This window comes from Lissotriton vulgaris, chromosome 2_1 (assembly GCF_964263255.1).
Source record: "Lissotriton vulgaris chromosome 2_1, aLisVul1.2, whole genome shotgun sequence".
Classification (NCBI taxonomy): Eukaryota; Metazoa; Chordata; class Amphibia; order Caudata; family Salamandridae; genus Lissotriton; species Lissotriton vulgaris.
This window is the reverse complement of record NC_141687.1, coordinates 584,344,789-584,366,679: the sequence shown is the minus strand read 5'-3', so window position 1 is coordinate 584,366,679 and position 21,891 is coordinate 584,344,789. Positions and strand designations below refer to the sequence as shown.

Here is a 21,891-nt window from a genome sequence, read left to right as displayed (position 1 = left end):
GTGTGTTGAGGAAGTCCTTGAAGAGATTTTTTGTTTCAGAGAAACTTCCAAGAGAGTTTGATGATTTTTAGTAATAATCCTGAGGAGAGCTCAGGCTGGAGACTCCCTAGCACAACGTGCGGTAGAAAATCTGAGGGACTGAGGCTCCTCCCAGGAAGGTTCTAGAGGGAGGTCGGAGCTGATTGGCTGACTATGTCAGTTTGGTCCTTTTTACATAAGGACAAGGAAAGGCTACTAAGGGGAGACCCTTGGACCCTTTTCTCTCTATGTATGTCTATGGACATTACTTTTTTATTTACCGGAGGCTCCCGTCTCGACGACGGGGAATGATTCAGGCATGTGAATCTATGAAAGACACCCCTAATACTGGATAAGCGTTGCAAGAAAAGCGAAAACTGAAGACTTGCTGTGGACTTTTGGCACCCAAACCTGCTCATCCTACTGCCTGCACCAGTCTTGACAATCATGACCAGATACTCGTCCTGCTAATGACCAGCTTCCAAAAAACCTGGGAGACGGCCAGCCCTTCACAAATTGCCAGCAATCTCCTTTGGAGTTAAGAGCTACTCCCCTGCAGTCCGAAGGTACCGAAAATGCAAAGCCGGGTTTACAGGCCAGCCTGATGCAGCAGCCTCCCAGGAAGAGGACCCTGTGCACCTGGAGGACAGATCTGCGCCCCCCTCATCCCCAAACAAGAGAGGAGAAACCAGGACCAACAGTAGCTGCATAGGACCATCAGAGTCCAATCCGTACTCCCACTGCACCGAGACTGAGCAGCCATCGAGGGACGTCAGCACCGCAGAGGTCCACTTCCAGAGTGGCCCAGCTGTCGTGATTTTGCTCCCTCAACCGGCAGACTGACAACCACAAGGCAGGCTGACCTTTCCACTCTGCACCCGAGCGCCCCAGCCAGAGTACCAACGAACCGGCTGAGCCCCCTTGTTACCATGGCCCTTGTGACCAGACCCCCCGTAAGGGACCTCACAGACATGTCCCCAAGTCCCCATCTGCTGCCTTTTTCTAGGTTCCACCCATTTCCACCGGCATAGTATGCGCAGCTACCAACCTGAACAGCACCTCTGGACTGGGTGGTAGCCACAGGGCAGGTAATTAGTAACTGCTGGTGGCACTTTGGACCGTGGTCGAAGGAGACCACCAGAGACCACCAGAAACAGATCATAAATAACTGTATACAACATAGGCCTTCTCTCCCTTAGGCAAGCATTGCTACAATTACTCACCTGTAAAAATTCCTATTTAAAACAATACTTACTTGATACCGAAGTTCTTGGCATCTTAATTTGTATAAAAGTACCAGTTATTTTTCTAAACTGGTCTTGGATTTATTCTTGCGTGTGCCTTATGTACTGCCTCTGTGAGTACAAATGAATGATTAGCACAACCCTTGGTTAGCTTAAACTGCTCGCCCACACTACACAAAAGAGAGCATTTAGCGTTATCATTTTTGCCTCTGTAAACCAAATAGGGGTGCCTGGACTCGTTACACAGTGTACCTTGTTTTCATCCACTATAAAAAGAGCTAGCTTCTTACACACACCCAAAATAAAGTCTTAAAAAACTGATTTTTGAAATAAATTATACACTTATCTGTTTGAAAAGAGAGCAAAGGTCCGAGGCTCACTTTCTAAATGACATGCGTGAGTTGACCACTGGGAGGCAGGAGGCTCAGGGCCCTCATCTCAGTGGATGGGCTTCAGGGTAGGTTTCATTTAGGTCAGTGGACTACTAAAGTGAAATTGGTTAGGGCCTTGCAGCTCTATGATTTTATACTACCAAAGGGACTCCCACCTCAACTACGGGGTATGATTCAAGCATTTTAATCTATGAAAGATCCAAGGCTGGAGAACCTCAGCCTTACTTGCCTGCTGCTGTTATATTGTTCAAGAACTTGCTGCAGAGATTATAAGCACCTAAATCACAAAGGGTGTTGACCATCATGCCCCCCACTCCTACAGAATCATCCATCTCACTGCCAAAGACAAAGAATTAACAAATTACTTCCAATGACATTGCCCACATTTGTTGCACATACCCAGCTACTAATTTATTTACCACACACAAGCAAATGTAAAACTGAATACAACATAAAAAAGCAATGTAAAAGATTTACAACATCATCAAGTTTATTACACAATGTCTTTAACCTACGAAGACACAACACAAATCAAGGTCTTGAGGTCAGCTGCAATGCAGGGCATTTTCTTTGTTACTGAACTATTTTGGAGTAACTAAAAATTGTGCTGGTAAGTAAAAAACACAACCCATCCAGGGAAGGGCTTTTGTAGCATTCTGGCATCACCTGCTTATCATCAAAAATAAAAACATAGGGATCATCATGTTCACTTGATCTGCAATGAGAAAGACAAACTGGAAAAATATCAGAGAGGAGCTTGGGTGAGAAGAAAGAAAATGAATATGGGAACCAGGCCAAAATTAAAGGATAAGAAAATGTATGTAACATTGCCTTGTGCTCTAAAGGCAAGACATATGAAATAAACTTTCAATTAGTGAATAAAAACAACTCTGAGCAAATTATAAATTGAGGCACCTCTGAAAAATATAAAGGAAAAGGCCTCCTTGGACCAGGCTAAGGGAAGTGAAACCTTTCTGCCGACCAGGGGGTCTCGTTGCTCTTGTGGTGAAGATTAAGTCCTTGTTCCTCTTGACATAGAGGAACAAGACATTGTTTGTCCTACTGACCGATAAGCATAGTTCCTTAAAGAAGAGGGGCCATGCTACTCTCAGTAGAAAGTAATGAACTCTGGTTCAGATGAAATAAATCGTCCTCTCTGTATTCGAAAAAAAGCCTTAATCTTTGTAGTAAGAAGGAAAGCTACCTCACTCATCCCTTCTCATTGGATGCGGCCTCAGACAAATCTTAAAAAGGATAAAAGGAAAAGAGGCATCAGTCATTTTGGTACAGAGAAAAAATGCTTCATGTTAAAGGGTAAGACTATGTATAGTTATGAATTTCATGGTGAGAGATATTTAGTCAGCTCAAGATATAGAAAATGTCCAAAGAGAGATAGAGACTGAGTGAAACAGCAATTAACTGTCAATGCAAGATGCCCCTTTGTTCGTATATTTGTGAATAGAGGTAAAGAACTGCAAGCCATCAGCTGGAAGGGATGGTTTTCGTCCAGAGGATGGGAAAGGAATGCTCTCTCTGAACAACGTGGATGCTCACACACAGCATGAAGATGGCAGCCAGGACCCATCTGTCCTTCAGTCTTGTTCACAATGACAAAATGTAAGTCCATAAAAAAGTTTATTCACACGAACCCCTGAAAAAGAAGTAATAATCCATCAATCCAATCACACAAATCTAGCTCCTTCAATAAAACACACATTCTTAGGTAATTTATACATGCACTATACAATGTGTGTCAACCAATTTGGGACGGTAGAATATGAGTCAGTGATAATCAATCATCGCAAATTTATCAACAGATTTTCCTCAGCTTGTTATTCACTAGATTTTAGATCTGGTCATGCCAGAAATCTAGTCCTCCAGCACTACATCAAAAACCTAAAATTCACACAATTTAGGCAGTCACAACAAAGAAACAAAAACTGACCAAGACAGCAGGTTTAGCTTTTGTATAGTGCATGTACAAAGGTAGGCAATATAGAAATATAAAAGAACCTTAGAAGCAACCATGTGCACAGATCAAAATTTGCATATAAATATGTACGGGCCTGCACAGACAAGATTTGGGGGTGGGGGGTTAAATGAGGTGAGCAAGAGTACCTGGCATTGGGTTGTGTGCAATAACAATATATATAAATTTCTTTATTCGGTATTTCATAATAGAAATCCATAAAAGCAATGTTATCCATATTGTTACAAAAGATAAAAAAAGATCAGTTATACAGTAAGACTGGAGAAGGATGATTAAAAGTGAATCACTTCACATTACATTAAGTTCATTGTTCTGTGTTATGAGCATCTTCCTCACAAATTTTTTCTGTGTTTAAAAATACATTTCAGAAAATTAACAACATGATAACAGGTAGATTCAGAGTCTAAAAGCTGAAGACGCAACATGGCAGGGCGGCACTGTCTAAAACCCCACAATTTCAGCAGTGGTAGCAGCCAAAATTTGCGATGAGCATAATACTTGCAAAACAGTACAGTATGTATAGTAGTCTGGACTGATGTGTCATCGCAGGGACAAAGACCTAAAGTTGGCTCCCAAGTGTTTCTCATGGAAAAGGTTTAATTTAAATCTGGTTAGTAAGAATCTGTCAAAAATACCAATTTCAAGCGTTAGATAAGGCTGGATTTGTAATGGTGGTCTGAACCATAATTGCATGGTGGACAGAGGCTTTCCCTATTTCGCTAATGAGCCTTAGTCCATCTAAATGGCTCAGAGCCATTGCTTTCAGGTCCTTCTTAGATATCTCACTGATCTTTGCTGGTGTGGTGTAATATATCTCTAGGCCTAAGTCAGTCAGAAAATGTCTAATGTAGTCAAGCCATCTTATTTTAGCAGAGTGATCTAGTGCCATTGAATCTGCCACAATCCCTTTGGTTAGCATATTTTTATCGGAGGTCCAAATACGCCACCACAATAGCAATGGTTGGATTTTTGCCAGGTCCTCTATATGTGGTATGCCTAGTTCAATGTGGCATGCATACGTAGAAATTCATCTTGGTGCTGCAAGGAGGAATCTTAGGAATGAGTTTTCTGCCACCTGTAGAGCACAGACATCCACATGCCCCCAGATGCCAGCCCTGTACAGTGCTGTTGTCTGACATTTAGCGTTGTAGATTTTCAGTAGTTCCACAGGCGACCGTTTGCCCAGTTTTTGTGAAAAGGACATCAGGGCAGCTATTGCCTTCTTAAAACAGTGCTTTCTGGCCTCGACTGCCACTTTCCAGTTCATTTTTTCGTCTATTGTAATGCCTAAATAGGGATACTGGGCCGTCACTTCAAGTTTTTGATTATTAAGGAATATATCCCTGGGCCGTTTTCTCCCTTTGCCAGCCACCATTACAAAGGTCTTCTTAATGTTAATGTGGAAGTTGAGACTGCCCATGAAATCCGCATACCTGAACAGCGCCTTCTGTAGTTCACACAGTACGGGCCAGAATGACGTCGTCGTCTGCGTAGAGCAGAGTGGGAATCAGGCGTTTTACTTGCGGGAGGTCCTGGGCCCCCCTTAAAAGCTCCGCCACCAAGCTGTTTGTATACAAGGAGAATAAAAAGGGGGCCAGGGCGCATCCTTGCCTAACTCCACGCTCTACTCCAAAGGGTGCAGACAACTCGCCCTTCAAACCGAAACAGACTCTCGCGGAAGCCTTGGAATATAATTCCCTCAGAAAATCTAAAAGTGGGGGATCCACTCCCATTTGTGACAATACTGACCAGAGCTTTGAATGGGACACGCAGTTGAAAGCTGCGGACAGGTCCACATACACCATGTAGAGCTTGTCCTGTTTTGCGTGAATGTATTTTCCCAAGATCATTGTTAAATTTAGGGCCTGCTCTACTGTACCAAAACCTTCCTGGAAGCCAAATTGTAGATCGGACAAAGCACCCCTTTCCTCTACCCACTGCTGGAGTCGCCCAAGGATGACCCTGCCGGCTACCTTGCCCAGCGAGTCCAACAGTGAGATGGGGCGATAGCAAGTAGGCTCCTGGCGGTCTCCCTTTTTAAAGATTGGGACCATGATGGACTTGGTCCAGGACTCCAGCAGCCCCTCTTTTGCTGCTGCGGTGCATACCCTGGTAAGTATGGGGGGCCCAGAGGTCCATGTTGTATTTAAAGATGCCCACCGGGACTCCATCAGGCCCCGGAGCTTTTCCATTTTTACTTAATTTTAGGGTTAGAAGGACCTCAGATGTCATATTCAATTGAAATGGGGTATACTGCAGCTGGGTGGATTACATCTTCGCTTCCTATATGTGTTTTTTTCTGGAAGATTTTTGAGAAATGGGATACACAGGCTCCTCCTATGGCCACTTCGATTTTAGGAAGATTGTCATCTGCTAAGAATGGGGACTTTACAACTCTCCAAAATGCCTCACTATTTTTTATCTAGGGCACTTTTATGTAATTCGTCCCACAAAGCCTGTTTTAGTTCAGCCTTTCTCTGGTTTCGCGCAGACAGGTATTCTTTTCTAAGTCTGGCAATTAGCTGTGGATCTCTAGCATCCTTATTCAGGGCCACGTTTAGCTTAGAGTGTGCCAAGGTACAGCTATGGTTAAACCAACCTTTCTTATTTGATGTTTCTGCCTTTGCTATCAGGAGGCCTTTAATGGTAGTTAAAATTATGGAAAAGTTGCTTAGAACTTCCTCCTCTGTCACAGTTAAATCGAGGCATTTTATGATGTAAGGGTAGGCTGATTTAATCAGCTCTTCAGTAATTTGCCCAGGATTTATCTTCCCCCATTTTAAAGTGTATCCATTTAGTTGAGCCAGATGTAGTTTATTCTGGCTCAAAGCTTTTGCTATCGTTAAGGTAAGGGATTGTTGGTGGATTAAGTTGAGTTCTATCCTAAGGGACGAATGATCACTTAGTGTATTTGGTAGGATCTCGAAGTGCTTGGTCCTATTTGACAAGCCATCCGATAGGAGGATATAGTCGACTGTTGACTGGTATCCCCTCCCTACTTATGTTGGCTCTAACTGCTTAGTATTAGAGTTCGGTTTGTTGACTATTAAGAGGTCCAAGTCTGATAATAGATCGTTCATAGCTGTGCCCAGTTTGGTATGGCAGAAATGGGTAAGGGGGATATCCTGCTCATTCGCCATCCCACCACAATTTTTTCCAAGGTGTGGGCAGGGATGTAGATTAAATTCCCCCCCATCCCCCTTGCCCCCCCCCCCCATAGGAAGAAAACTGCACCATTACCTCCTTTCACCTGTCTAAGATTAGAGAGTTTTTCATTAAGATTTAATAACACCCTCAGAAATTCTCCTTCCTCCAAATTGTTGTAGAAATTAACAAGCAGGACAGTCTCATTTTTGGGTAAGGAAAGGGAGAGAAGCTGGAAGTTTACGTCCAGTTCAACAGTGGTTATTTTTAGTTGCTGGATAGTATTTGCTATATAGATGTTTAATCCCCCCTTATCCTTAGCCATGCTCCCTACCAGTGCTGGGGAAAAATGAGTCCCAAATCCCAGGAGGTGCAGTTCCGTCGGTGACCATGTCTCCTGAAGGTAGACAATTTGTTGTCTACCTAGGAAGCTCATGGCACTCCCATCTTCAATCTTGGGATGAAGGCCGGCGATGTTCCAAGAAACCCACCTAGTCCTCAATGTCCCCCCGAGAACTGCATCTAAGCCCCTCCTTGAGCAACTGCACTGACTTTCAATCCGGCAGAACTAAATTTAAAATATGTTGTTTGATACACAAATGTCTAAATGGACAAGGGCCCGCCTACCTTGAAAACAAATTTGTTCCTTATATTCCAACTCGATCTCTCAGGTCCAGCAACAATCTTCTTCTTGTGGTGCCCCATGCTAAAAAGGCTAGACATGGGAGCAAAGCACTATCAATAACAGGACCCACATTATGGAACAAACTTCCTCTGTCTCTGAGACAGTGTACTGAACATCTCAAATTCAGGAGACAACTGAAAACCGTACTGTTCAGAAATGAGATCTAGTTCTTACTCTATCCACACCCTCTGTTCGACCGGCTCCAAAAGCGCAGAGATACTCCACTGGGAGTCGATTCAAGCGCTATATAAACCAGCAAATAAATAAATAAACGCTTAAGGTTTGGGGGTCCTTGTTAAGATCCTCAACTATTTGTGATTTGGGGTTAAGCTCTGGGTCCGTTGACTTGGGCCTAAGATGGTCTTCAACTATTTGTGATTTGGGGTTAAGCTCTGGGTCCGTTGGCTTGGCCTTAGATGGTCTTCAGCCAGTGGAAGTCAATCAACTGACTCAAGACCACTATATCTATTCATCGTTGGGATACCACTCCAGCCCACCCTGGACGATGGCTCTCTATAGAGATCCCTCTGATGTTGTCCTCCCCACTCTACCCCCTTTCTCTACCCCGATATCGAGGGCGCACAGTGTGCCAAGGTCCATTGTAATGGTAACCATTACGGTGTCTCGGGGGGTAAAAGAAGGAAAGGCGCTTTGTTCCTATACCACCAGTTAGACTCGGGTGTTCCCATGAACAGATGTGGTCGACCAATCTAGGATCTTCAAAAGTAATAAGGACGCAATCTCCCTGTATTGTTTTCCTGCCATGCCCTACCCAAGGGGCTCTTCTTACCATCAGAATCTTGGTAAAGCAATAAGGCGGAAGTGACCGATTCATGCTGAGCCAATGTTGGACCTTGTTCTTTAGTGACCAAATTGGCTCAGAGTTTTGATCCGCCAGTTCTGGTACGCCGGTCATTACTACTATGAAGGGACTAGCTTCTGGTGGAAGATTGACGGAAAATCTTCCATCAGAAGGTTCTCTGTCCCACCCTCTGTTCAATTGTGTTGCTGGTGTTTTTGGGCCAGTGTTGTTATGTTCCAAATTAGTATTTGTGATGCTATTTGGGGTGTTACTTAAAGGGTTCTCTATTATCTTGCTTTTGGTCGCTATGGTTTGAGTTGGTTTAGCTACTGCCCCTTGAGGAATAGATTGTTTGTTTTAGGCAGTGGAAGTAGAGGAAGGCTGCTTGCCTCCCCTTATCTGTGTGCAATAACAAGGCAATAGGGGTTGGAGAGCACTGAGCAATGTGAAGTAAGTGGGCACTGGGTAATGTTAACAGCTTTAATTTGTCCCAGGTTAGGTGTTAGCAGCTCATACAGCTTTTTAATTTTCTTCGCATTCCAATGCTTTAGTATGTTTACCTTATAAAAGCAGGACTACAAGTTCAAGAGTGTATAAGAAAAAGTAGAACTGACAAGTTACTCATGCCTGACATGGGAGAACAGGAGATTTGGGAAAATTTTACTATTTTCTTTATGATACACTTGAGTGAGTTATTTATGAAGGACAGTAAACAAGTTGTGGTTAGGCAATATTTAAAATAAATGTATCTGTTCCCAAATGTTTAGTAAACTACCCCAAGAGGTATTGCATTTGAATTAGGTGGGGTAATTGCTTTCTTTCCATCTTAAATTCGTTTTTTCCAGTACCAACCTTTAACAACCCATCTAGTAAAGTGACCTATCTGGAAAAACCTTAAAAAAAATAGTATAGGTGGTAATTGACGGAGGGATTTGAGGAGTGACTGCAATTTTCTAATGGACTGCCAACTGGGGTCAGAATATTTTGCTATAGTCTATAGTAAAGCTGCACATTCACCGTCAAGCCCAGAAATAAACCTATTTCTCTTGTATGTCTATTATTCCATGTTCCCATGAAAGTCTCCTGAAAGGATTTGTTTAATCTGTGCCATCTAGCCCTTATACGACTCAATAGACAGGTCTGGTTTTCCCATAGAATGCAAAAAAATCAGGCAAGCTCCCTGAGGGTCCCCTACATTTTTGTTGGTTGCAGTTGTGAGACTAGCAACTACCCTATTACTTTAGGATATGCCGTTAACTGCCAGTTGCAGCAGTGCTTTATAGTCAGTGGTACAGGACTCCGCATTTAATACAGGGATCGACAACCTTTTCTGAAACAAAAGCTACTTACGGTCAATGAAACTCATTGAGAGCTGCTAATGTTAATGGTGATCACATGAAACAATATTAAACTAGTGGTCACTATATACAAGATTACTACCACCAATCATGTCAGGGCATAAGGCATGGTTGCATGCAGCAATGTATGAAAAGCTTGGTCAATATGGAATGCCACTACATGGGTAATACATAACAGCCATAGTTGCAATGCCTCTGGAACCAATGTAGTAACATTTGTAAAACATCATTCCAATCTTTAAATAGATTTTAGAAATTCAGCCCTTTTTCTCCAAATATCAGCTAATGAGTTCTGAATAAAGGCATTTTCGTCTCAACTATACTCTAAATCTAATCTGTGTATTTATTGATTTACTTATGTATAACTTGAATGCGGAGCGCAGTAGTCATTGGACCTCAGGTGTGCATGCTGAACAACAACGTAGTGTCCTTGTGCTGGTTTTTTGAACATTGCTCTATGAAAGGACATGCCATCCTGCCAGCGTCCCAGAAACTATTGTACATAGTGGTTATCGGAGTTAAGGATGGGGCAGATGCAGCCAGCCCGCCCAGGTCCTATGTCGTAGTGTCAGGCATCCAATGCATTTCAATAGAGTAATTGGGTTTGGGATCTTTGGGGTTTCGACAAACTGGAGAGGTAAGTTGGGATGATGTAGGTCGTAGGGACACCATTGGTCAACCTCCTCAAGGCCCAGCGGCTTTGGGTGCAGGGGTGTCCTTTGATGTTGGATTTCTCTTACCGGAGCTGGTCACAGTCAGGGGAAGCCTTTGGCTTCAAACTGCAGGAGTTGTTGTGGAGTGCAGGAGGGGTTAGCCAATGCTGGACTTGGACTCCGGATCGCTGGGGAACCTTTTCTGGATCAGTTATATTATGTTCAAATAGTTTTGTAACATGCTCGTATACCGTTGGTTTCTTGGCACTAATAATAGGAGGTGCCGAACCGGAGCAGTTAATCATAGGCTTGGGTGAACATCCAAGTTTTGAGGGATTTCCTGAATCTCAAAAGATCAGTGCTTGACCCGATTTCCAGGGGGATGGAATTCCACAATCTAGTGCCAGAATTGCAAACCTACAGCCCCATTGGTGCTTCAGCTTGAAAGTCGGAACACTCAGAAGTAAAAGATGAGCCGAGCGAAGGTTGCGTGAGGGGGTGTAGCGTGAGATGAGGCTATCTATGAATTTGGGGCACAGGCCATTCAGGGATTTAAACACCAGGCAGGCGATTTTGAAAGCGCAGCATTGGGAAATAGGAAACCAATGCAGCTTCCTTAAGAGAGGAGAGGCATGTTGCCATCGGGCTGGATTCTAGTCAGCAACATAAAATAATTCCACACTACCCCACCTCCCACCGCCCACTTCAGCACCCCAATCTTGCCAAAGCCATCCCGGGACCAGACAAACAAACCCCAAATACAAAACATAGTCGCAGTTAAATGCAGGGTGTGAGAAAGTGCCATCTTCCTTGCATGGTATGCCCCCACTTTTTGCTGAATTACTGATGTGCTTTGACCGAGTGTGCCCTGTGTTACTACCAACCAGGTACACAGGGCCTGTGTTCCTTCCCTAAAAACTGTGTTGAAACCTAAGCCCAACTAGCATCTCTGGCCACAGGTCAGCCCCCGGTAAATGGTACCCAGGGCACTGTGATCAGAGAAGACCCTTATGAGCTGCAGCACTTATTGTGCCACCCTTAGGGGCTCTGACACACATACACTGCCTTTGCAGGCAGAGTGTCTTGGTGCAGAACTAAACAGAGTTCACATGGCACACATCCCTGTGTGCCATGCCCACTAACACTGCCCTGGCATACCTCAGTCACCCCTCTAGCTGGGTGCACTATGCCAGTGGTGTGGGCATAGGTGCATGAGCCCTGTGCCCCTACAGTACCCAGGGCCATTCCTGGGCACTAAGTGCAGTGATGCCATTAAGAGTATATGGTGCTGGGAGGTTGTCATTACGAACTTCACAGCACCATAATGGCTACACTGAAGACTGACAAGTTTGATATCAAACTTCTCAGCACATTAAACACACACTGATGCCAGTGTGGGATTTTTTTTTTTTCTTTCAAAAACCTTTATTGTTCTCATCAATGTGTACATTGCTATTTAGCCAACAACCCAGAGGCAGGCAGCTTATATACTTCGCATTACTCCGTCAAAACGGCTACATGACGTACACTTGTGCAAATCCTTAGCATCTGTATCTAACTTAGTAACCAACAGAAACAACTGTAAGCGAGTGTCGTTGTACAGCGAGAAGTGCTCCGAATGAATGTACATGAACATTTTTTCCTCTGTCCTCTTTTCAGTATGGCTGGTCACGCACCGTGATCTCCTCACTCACCCCCCTCAGACACACACCTTCTGAACCCCTCAGTCACTGTCATTACCCTCCATTCCTGCCAGCCAGACCACCAAGGGTTGCCATATGTCCGCCGGCCTTGAGCGCAGTGGCATCATGTCCCAGTAGGCAGTCAGCTGGTCCTTACAGTACAGTGCAGATTTTACCCAACTTGATATTTTCGGCGGAGCCTTTTGCTTCCAGTGGATCGCTATTTGACGCTTGGCCAGCAACAACAGTAGGGCCACTAGTTTCCTGGATTCATTTGGCACCCGCAGCACAAATCCCAGGAGCGCAACCAGCGGGTCTGGGTCTATAGGAGTTTCAACTATCTGCCCTATGCTGCGGAATACAATCTCCCAAAAGCTGTGTATTGGTCCACATACCCATGTGAGGTGATAGAACGTGGCCTCCCTCTCTCCGCATCTCCAGCAAGATGCATCCGCTTGCAAACCCATTTTAAATAGCTGTTTGGGTGTGCAGTATGTTCTGTGTAAGTAGTTGAAATTTATAAGCCGCAACCTATAATTGGGCGATAGGTGTTCAAGTTGTGTGCAGCAAAATGTCCATTGCTTTTCTGTATTACTGATGCCTGCTTCTGCCTCCCATTGCACCCTTGAGTCAATGTGCGGAACAGGTGTTGCGTTCTGTGTAGCCCTATAGATGCGTGTTATCAGCTTATGCGAGGAGTTATTCGAGAGTATGTCCTCCAGAGCCGCCAGCGATGGTGGGGCCTCAGGGAACATTGGGTACCTGTGTTTGCACGCCGCCCTCAGTTGATAGTATAGCAGTAGCTCCGAAGCTGTCTGTTCCGACGACGCAATCATATTTTGTAGCGTAATAAAAATGTCATCGGGGTACAGGTCGCCTGCTACCTTCAGGCCACAGTCATGCGCCCTCCGTACCACTGCTGCGTCCGTCAGGGGCCCCAGTAGTGGGTTACCTTCCAATGGCATGCTCGGGGCATATAGTTCATGTACACCCGCTCTTTATGCGATACCCGACCACGCCCATCGCACCACCTCTACAGTATCGACGTCCTCCTGTGACCGTTTGTACTTTCTGTACGCCTCAGCCTTAAGGGGCAGGGCGCCGCAACGTCAGTCTCTATTGCCACGTGAGGCTGGTAAGGGATCGGGTGTTGCCAGTAATGCAGGTATTGGGCCTGCGCACTATAGGCATACAATTCAAAATCCGGGGCTGCCAGACCTCCCTGGTGGAATGGGAGTGTAAGAAGGTTCCAGGTCACCCTAGGCTGTCTGCCCGCCCAGACCAGTTCAAGTATAGCAGACCTAAGGCAGCGAAAGAACGCCATAGTTAATGGCAAGGGTATGTTTACAAATAAATAAAGAAATTTGGGGACCACCACCATTTTGGTGATAGCTATGCGGCACGTCAGTGACAGTGGCAGTGTCCTCCATTTCTTCACCTTGTTCTCAAGTCAATCTATCGCCACCCCAAAATTTGACAGCCAAATATCCTGAATCGAGCGGCTTATTTTAATTCCCAGGTATTTTACTTCATCCTCAACCCAATCTATTGGGAATTCAGTGTGACATTTATGTGTACCGTCCGTTAATGGTAGCATCGTTGACTTCGACCAGTTTATGTTTATGCCAGTGAGCCCACTGTAACGTATCACCTCTCATCAGCGGGTCAAAGTTCTCTGCTGGATTTGTCATGTATATGGTGACATCGTCAGCATACACGGATATAAGCACGCCGTGCGATGTAAAGCCAATGCTTCGCTGAGTGTGATGTTGACGCATGCGTGCTGCAAGTGGTTCGGTTGCAATAGCGAACAACAAAGGTGACAGTGGACACCCTTGTCTTGTCCCTCTGGTAATATGGATAGGAGCAGAGATCTGTCCATTTACCCGTACTCTAGCGGTCGGGTCGGTGTATAGTATGCTGATTCTTTTAGCGAACAGCGGACTGAATCCCATACGGGTAAAAAGTGTAAGCAGGAACTTCCACTCAAGGGAATCAAATGCTTTTGTCGCGTCTAGTAACGCGGCTGCGGCTTGCACTCTGGGGTCCAGGTAGTGAAGGAGCCCAAACAGCACCCTCAGATTATGCGAAGTGGACCTCTCAAGCACAAATCCCGATTGATCGGAGAGCGCTATGTGCGGCAACATGTATTTAAGGCGGTCCGCAAGTAGCTTAGCATATATTTTGGCATCTATATTTATTAGCGAAAGTGGGCGATAGGAATCCGGGTTAGTGGGGTCCTTATCAGGTTTAATCAGTGTGATTATCACCGCTTCGCGCATTGACTGTGGGAGCATGCCTGATGCAACTGCTTCCTCAAAGACACTGTGCAGTCTGGGTACCAGGATGTCCATGTATTCTTTATAGAAGTCTGCCGTTAGCCCGTCGGGGCCTGGCGCTTTACCTGGAGGCAGGCTAGCTATTACCGCTCTTATGTCATCCTGTGTGAACGGTAAATCCATATATTGCCTGGCACCATCGTTAAACCATGCTAAGGCTATAGTGTCCAGGTAATCTGTTAGGACCTGGTCGTCGGGCGTCACCCTGGAAGTGTATAGTGTCTTGTAGTAATTAGTCATGACATTAAGTATGGCATGAGGCTCTCTGACCATGTTGCCTTCCTCATCTCTGAGTTCCTTGACATAGTCCATCCCTCTTGGCGCTCGAAGCATGTTTGCCAGTGTCCGCCCTGCCCGATCGCCCTCACCATATCGTCTAGCTTGACTATCTTTGGCCAGATACGCCACCTCTCTGTCCGCCTCTTCCTGATATTGATTAAGTTTCATTCTGAAATCCGCACGAACCCTATCTGTTGGCGCTGCGGTTAAAGTAGCTTTGAGCGCCGCTAGTTCGACCTCTAATTTACTTAAAGTGTCACGTATTGATCCGAGTACTCCAGCTTTCAGCGACATGCAGTACCCTCTCGTCACCACCTTGCATGCCTCCCATAGTGTGCCAGGGGAATCCACCGAGCCTTCGTTAAGCTCAAAGTACTCCACTAACTTGTCCCTCAGCTCTTGCTTGAATACCTGATCTCGCAGTGCCCGGGAAGGGAATCTCCAACTGAACGGTTGGACATACTGTGATGGAGTAGACAGTGTCAGACAGACCGGGACATGATCAGACAGTGACCTCGGCAGGTGTGTCACCTCAACGGTTAAGGCATGGATATCCCTGGACAGTAGCCAATAGTCCAGTCTGGACCATGCAGCTCTATGTAACGTCAAGCATGTACCCTCCCGGTTCCCAGGGTGTAATGCCCTCCATGAATCTACCAATTGTGCATCAGTAATGATATCTCCCAGCGCTTCTGCTGCCCTAGGGTGGTGTTCTCGGACTGCCCCCTGTCTGTCCATGGTGTCAGACAGCACAACATTGTTATCACCGCCCCACATAATCGCGGCTGGGCCACGAGCCTGAATCTTATGCCATAGGTCACAGTAGAAATCAGGGTTGTCGTCATTAGGGCCATAGACATTCACCAACACTATTCTCATGCCACACAGTATCCCCACCAGCAGTATGAATCTGCCTTCATCATCTCTGACTTCCTCAAACGTTTTCCATTGTAGACCTCGGTTTACCATTATCGCCACCCCACGTGAGTAATTAGAGTATGATGCATGTACAATCTCACCCCATCTATTGTGTCTGAGCAGGTGTGTGGCATTGGCAGTCAGGTGAGTCTCTTGCAGGAAGCATATGTCTATATCCTTTCTGAGTAAGAACGCTTGCACCAGCCTAGTTTTCCGTCTATCATTCATGCTTCTCACATTCCAGGTTAAACATTTAATTTGCTTCATGGCTGCATTAGAAAGATATATGATCCCCTAATCGTAGCATATCCATACACCTTCCTATAGTCCTGTCTCCATGTGGATAACGTGGCACATCCCAGCCATTGCCCCGGCTGCAACATGTTCAAGCAGTCATAGTACATTTCATGATGTCGTATTCGACCCTGCAACCCGGATTTTACATCATCCAACGCAGCACAGTTACTCGCTTCATACGGCTTGTCGCTTACAAACATAGAACATCATAACATCCCAACATTAAATCATTGCAGTCCCCACCCGCTCCAACCCCCCAATTAGGTTGTGCAATTCCACCCCTACACTCCCCCCCACCCCCCTGCCCCTGCTACCAGAACAGCCTCAAAAGTCTTCCTCAGTAACAAAGCAATAGGAATCATCCTCTGGGGTACGCAGGTTGGCCTACTACTAACCCTGTGCTTTTGCCAGGGTGATCGAGCGCTGGCATGGGTGTGATCGCTCAAGGACCCCCTCCACCCCCACTAGTGTATAAGAGAACGTTCACTTATCTGCACATGGCAAACCATGGGTTCTCCAGTCAAGCACACCGGCCATGTGCGGGCGGTCACTATTTGGTCACAATGCAAAATCTGAACCTCCCAGTAGTTACTCAATGTCGCTTAGCCTCCCTTGCGCTTCAGGTTCCTCAGAGTGTGCCTGATTCTTTTGATCTTTTGCCAGTTGTTTCGCATATTGCAAAGCCGCCTTTGCGTCCACAAAGAAAGACGGTCGGCCTGGGCCCTGCACTCTTAGTTTCGCAGGATAGATTAGCGAGTACTTAGTTCCTATTTGCTGGAATATCTTCTTCGCCGGTATGAATTCCCTCCTAGCTGCCTGGACCTGCATGGTGAAGTCCGGGTATATTGCGATATGGTTACCCTTATACTGCACATCTTTCATATCTCGTGCCATGCGCAGTATCGTGTCCCGGTCTCTAATTCAAGACGCGTGCTATAATGGGCCTGGGTAGTGCACCTGGCTTGGGTTTGGGTCCAAGTGTTCTGTGTGCCCTTTCCACCAGGAACATCTGTGAAAGCCCCGATCCAAAAAGCTCTTTCATCATCTCCTCGACAAACAGCTCCATGCAGGTAATATCTGTTGATTCTGCCACGCCCGTGATTCGGACGTTGTTGCGCCTCGAGCGCGCTTCCAAATCCTCGTTCTTCTGTTGGATTAGCGCCAGAACTTTGTCCATGCCACGTATTTTCTTGTCCATGTCCGTTTGGCTTTCTTCTGTTTCCGTCACTCGCGTTTCTAGCACCCCTACTCTCCCCTCCTGTTTGTCCATTCTTTTGGTGATACTGTCCATGCGTGCGGCCAAATCGTCCATCTTGTGATCTATGCCCTGCAAGCTCGTTTTCAGTTCTTGGAACATGGATTTTATGTCTGCTGCCTGCGAGTCTCTCTGGTCTTCCTTCGGCAGGTCATCCTCTTGTTGTTCATGTCCAGCAGATTTCTGTTTGGTTTTGTCAAAGGTGATTTTCGGCTGCCTCGTGTCCGGCTTGCCGATTGTCGCTTATTACCACCGCTTTGAGGTAGGTATGTCAGTGCCTCAACTGTACACAGCCAGTATTTCACCTTTTCAAAGTTCTCCGTGCACTATGTCGCCGATAGTCCACAGCAGTAACGGCTTGCGCACCCAGCCGCGAGCAGGACTATTTTCCCCTTCTTCAGAGGGGTACGGCACCTCCACTTATGCGTAGGTGTCTGTGGTGTGTCTCCGGGTCTGCCCCCCGTGTCAGGTGGCCTTCCTCTCAGCAGCTCGTAAGTCTCCTCGCCGCTCCCAATGATGCAGCCCCTTATTACGCCAAATGTCACACAGACCGTCCCAGTACTATTCTAGCTTCGGGACGGATGAAGGACAAAATGGCCGCTCGCACCGTTTACTTCTCTGTCCCCAGACGCCGGGAGCAAGTGTCCCGCTCCGCAGTATAACCCGCCTCCGGTCACCCGGGTGCTACGGAGCCTCAGGTCGCCGCTTGTGTTTCAGCTTCAGTGCGTAGGCTGTGGGCCTCACTCAAGCCAATAGCTACACTGCCGCAGCCAGCATAGCCGCCAGATTACTCGCCACCCAGGGACCGGTGCAGACCCAACGTCCCAGCGCAAATGATCTCCTCCGGGGAGTGCGTCGCTCTACATCAGATAGCGCTCACCCGCTCAGGTCCAGCCCAGGTAGCACTCCCACAGCCACCCCGATCTGCAGCTTTTGGTCTTACCGCGTCTCTGCAGTGGCTCGCCTGCTTCCTCAGAGCGCGGTGATGCACGGGGTCATCACAGCTTGTTGCAGCTCTTTTCGCAGGGCAGATGTAGCGCTGCATACGTTCCAGTCCGCCGGTATCTCCAACGGTTATGGTCGTGCCTTTAGACTGTGGCCGCAGGACCTACCCATCCGGCAGTCCGTCCGTCCGCGGCACAGTGTTGCTCCTCCCCGGGCTGTGGACTCACGACAGCTCCCGGCTTCCGCCCGTTCGCCGGGCCTCTGCTCCGATCGCGGTCAGCCTTTGATTACTGCTCACCAGCACACGTTACGGATTCAAAAGTTCCGCCAGGCAGTCCCTACAACGTCGCGCTTATTTCTGGGGTCTTGGGGTCTGAGACTCCACACCTGAATCGCCGATAAATGTCGGATTAATTGGCTAGATCAGCGGAGCTGCGGTTTCAGGCAGCCATTCCGCTCTGCAGCCAAGCCACGCCCCCGCCAGTGTGGGATTTATTGTAAAATGCACTACAGAGGGCATCTTAGAGATGCCCCCTGAAACCTAACCAACTCCCAGTGTTCTGACTGCGTGGCTACCGAGGCTGCCACCACCAGACATGTTTCTGGACCCCTGGGTCGAGAGCTTGCCGCTCTCTGGGGCCTGAAACAATGCACATCCTGGGACGAGGTGCCAAGCCTCCTAACCCAGGATGGGCAAGGTAAGTTTCAAAGGATGCCTCCTTTTGTGAGCTTCTCAGCAACTGGCCCCCAGCAACTCAGCAACTGGCAACCACCGGTTCTGACCCCTACTCTGGCAGGAAGACAGGCGGGAAACCCTAAGTGAGGAAAAGGGGTGTGCCAGCCTCTGCCAACCCCACCCCTCAGGTGGGAGAGGCGAGGTGAAGCATAACTCCGGGCTCCAGCCATCTTGAGAATGGGGAGCCCTGCCCAATCAGAGATAGGCTACTGCTCCCCTCCCACAGGTAAGGAGCAGGATAGGGGGGTGTACTCGCCCCAGGTCAGGGACCCATTGGTCCCCGCCCTTACCCTACCTGTAACGCCCCTAAATTTAGTATTATGGGGCACCCTGAACCTTCCTTCCTCAGATCCCGATTTGAAACAAAGAAGAGCAAGAAACAAGACCTGCAGTGCAGCTGCTAACAAGAGGACGACACCAACTAACTTGGCTCCAGCCCTACTGGCCTGTTGATCCTTGAACCTGCTCCTGGTAAAACGCCGCCGTCTCCTGCGGACAGCAACCTCGAAAACCCCGGAGGACCAGCCTGCCTTGCTCATCTAAAGACTTGAACTACCATGAGCAGTGGTTCTGCTCAAACAGCAACAATCCCTGGTGCCAGCTAGGAACCACAAATCCAGCACACACTGCACCCGCTGTGCCCGCCCTGAGCCTGAGTGAACCAAGACCACGAGGACGTCCCCCCCGGCGACTGACCCGGAATCCAGTGCCTAAAGACCCTCCTTGACTATCCTGACGACGCCTGCAGCCTCACAACAAGGGACCCCTCCAACCGCGACCAGCTGAGGGTAAGATTTCCCAACGTCTAAAGACACACCTGCACCCGGCACCCCACGGCCCCAGGTGCCCAACTCCTGGGTGTCTACCTATCCTCCAAGATCTTAATTTACCTCTCAAAGTGGAGGTCGCACCTGAAGAATCTCCGTCCCCGAGCCTGCAGCCTTTGTTCAACTTCCAAGTCTCCCATTACATAACATTGAGCGCCCAACGGCTCAAAAGCACTCTGCACCCAGCCACCCGAGTGCACCTGGGAGTGCAACCTCTGTCCTAATCTACTTCCCCATTTGCCCTGAGCAAGTGACCAGGAGCCCAGCTCCCACAGCAGCGTGGCCTGCTTGCCAGCAGCCACAAGCCCCCTACCGCCAATGGGCTAACATTGGCCTAACACTCTCTGCCCCAGTGCCGCTGAGGGTCTAACAACTGTACCTACCTGACCCTGGGAGACCCTGAGTATATGCCCAGAACCTTAACTCGGCCAGTCGAGTACTTACCCGAAAGCTGATAACTCACTTTTCTCCCATAGGGTAACATTGACTGGTTTCACTTGGAAATTATTTTAAGTGTGGAGTTTCGAACCTTTTAAAAATTCACCTAAATTCAGCCGAATCACGAAAACAAAAATACTCACTTATCAGGAGAGATCCCAGTGCTGGATCTTGGTGCCAAGCACGGACCCTAAAAAGTAATTATAACTGTACTTACCAGTAACTTGAATTTCGTTCCCTAGGATAATATTGCCTGGTTGTTGCTGAAAAAGTTTACAAGTGCCGATTTTTTAAACGTACAATTATTCGCTAAAAATCACTTGTATGACAAAAGCATTCTTTCAATTGTTTACAGGAGATGCACGAGTGCTGGATTCAGGATCCAACACGGAGTAAGAAAAAGTAACAATAACGCTACTTACCTGCTACGTGAATTTCCTCCCATAAGATAACATTGGTGATTTTATGTGTAAAAGTTTCTAAGTGTCAACTTTTAAAATACAATAATATTCCCTAAAAATCACAACTGTAACCAAAACGCTTTTACTCAACTGTTTACAGGAGATGTCCCAGTCTGAATCTAGGATCTTATCCTGTGGTTAGAAAAGTAATCCTTAAAGTAATTAATTGCATTTAACTAGAAATTCCCATTGAGCTCAATGTAACATTGTGTTTGAAATTGTGTTGCCTATTGCAACAACTAACTATTGTACTCAAAAGTCTATTGCCTATTTGAAAAGTATTTTGATACCTATTGTTATTAAAATAAAACTATACATTATTTTATACAAACTATTGGCCTAGAGTTCAGTTCTTGAGTGTGTGAGACCATTTGCTGACTGAGTGTTTACAAAAAATGCTTTACACTGTCCTCGGATACTGCCCTACTGCTCGACCAAGCTACCACGTAGAGAGTACGATTATATCTAACTTTAGCCTCTGCCAAACCTCTGGGGACTGTGGACTCTGTGCACACTGTACCTTACTTTGGTCCAGTATATACAGAGCCACTTTCTTACACAGGGTACACACCCATGGGGGAACGCCGGAGTACATTTAACCTCCCAGATGAGAAGGGAGGTGGCAGAACAACTTAGAGGGATCTCCCTCCTCTACTAAGCATCCAACAGAGAATGGTACAAGTGTATTCCGATTGTCAATAGCAGTGTACAATACTTGCAGTTTAGTACAACAACAGAATGTCCGGGGGTGGGGGGGGCAGGGGGTTTTCGTGGGCGGCGGCTGGTTGGTGGGCCGGGGCACGAGATCGCTGAACAGGCCCCCCCACCCGCACATCCAAGGGAAAAACAGATTCCATGAAGCCTGGAACACCTCTATACTATGCCGAAGGACCAAACAGATACATCAGTACACAGATCAGCAGCGATCAGTCCTCGTTTATTGGTTTTTGCATACGCCATAGCTGACTTGGGAATATTGAAGATTTTTTTTTTGACCTCTGCGCCGATGGGCTGGGTACAGCATGGCAAATGGAACATTCTTTGCCATCAACAATTTCTTCATGGACGGATATTCCCTTCTTGCCGCTTGGACTGAAGCAGTGAAATCCGGGTAGACAGCAAAGTTATTGCCCTGGTAATTTATGGTGCCCTTTTACCGGGACAATAGTAGTATTGAATCACGGTCTCTGTAATTCAAAAGGCAGGCAGTAATCTGTCTTGGCCGGGCGAGCCGCTAGGGAGCGGTGAACTCTTAACGATCAGCACTTGAGAGAGATGCTCCGCCCCGAAGTTCTCCCGTAGCATTGTCTCAATGTAGGATTCCAATCTCCCAGTGTAGGTCGACTCCGGCAAGCCAGTAATCCTTCGGTTGTTACGTCGAGACCTGGCCTCCAGGTCCTCATTTTTAGCTTGAATGACGGTGAACCC

The 21,891-nt window shown here is 47.0% G+C and overlaps 1 protein-coding gene across 8 annotated transcripts in view; it reads right to left on the bottom strand.

The window, feature by feature from the left end:
• Positions 1-2,121: 2,121 nt before the first annotated feature.
• The window catches only part of CPSF7 (cleavage and polyadenylation specific factor 7), a 218,030-nt gene continuing 198,260 nt past the window's right edge, over positions 2,122-21,891 (bottom strand). For all 8 annotated transcript variants that reach the window (XM_086955610.1, XM_086955612.1, XM_086955617.1 and 5 more), the window contains one exon: positions 2,122-3,305. The gene's annotated coding sequence lies outside the window, so the exon portion shown is untranslated. The remainder of the gene's footprint in view (positions 3,306-21,891) is intronic.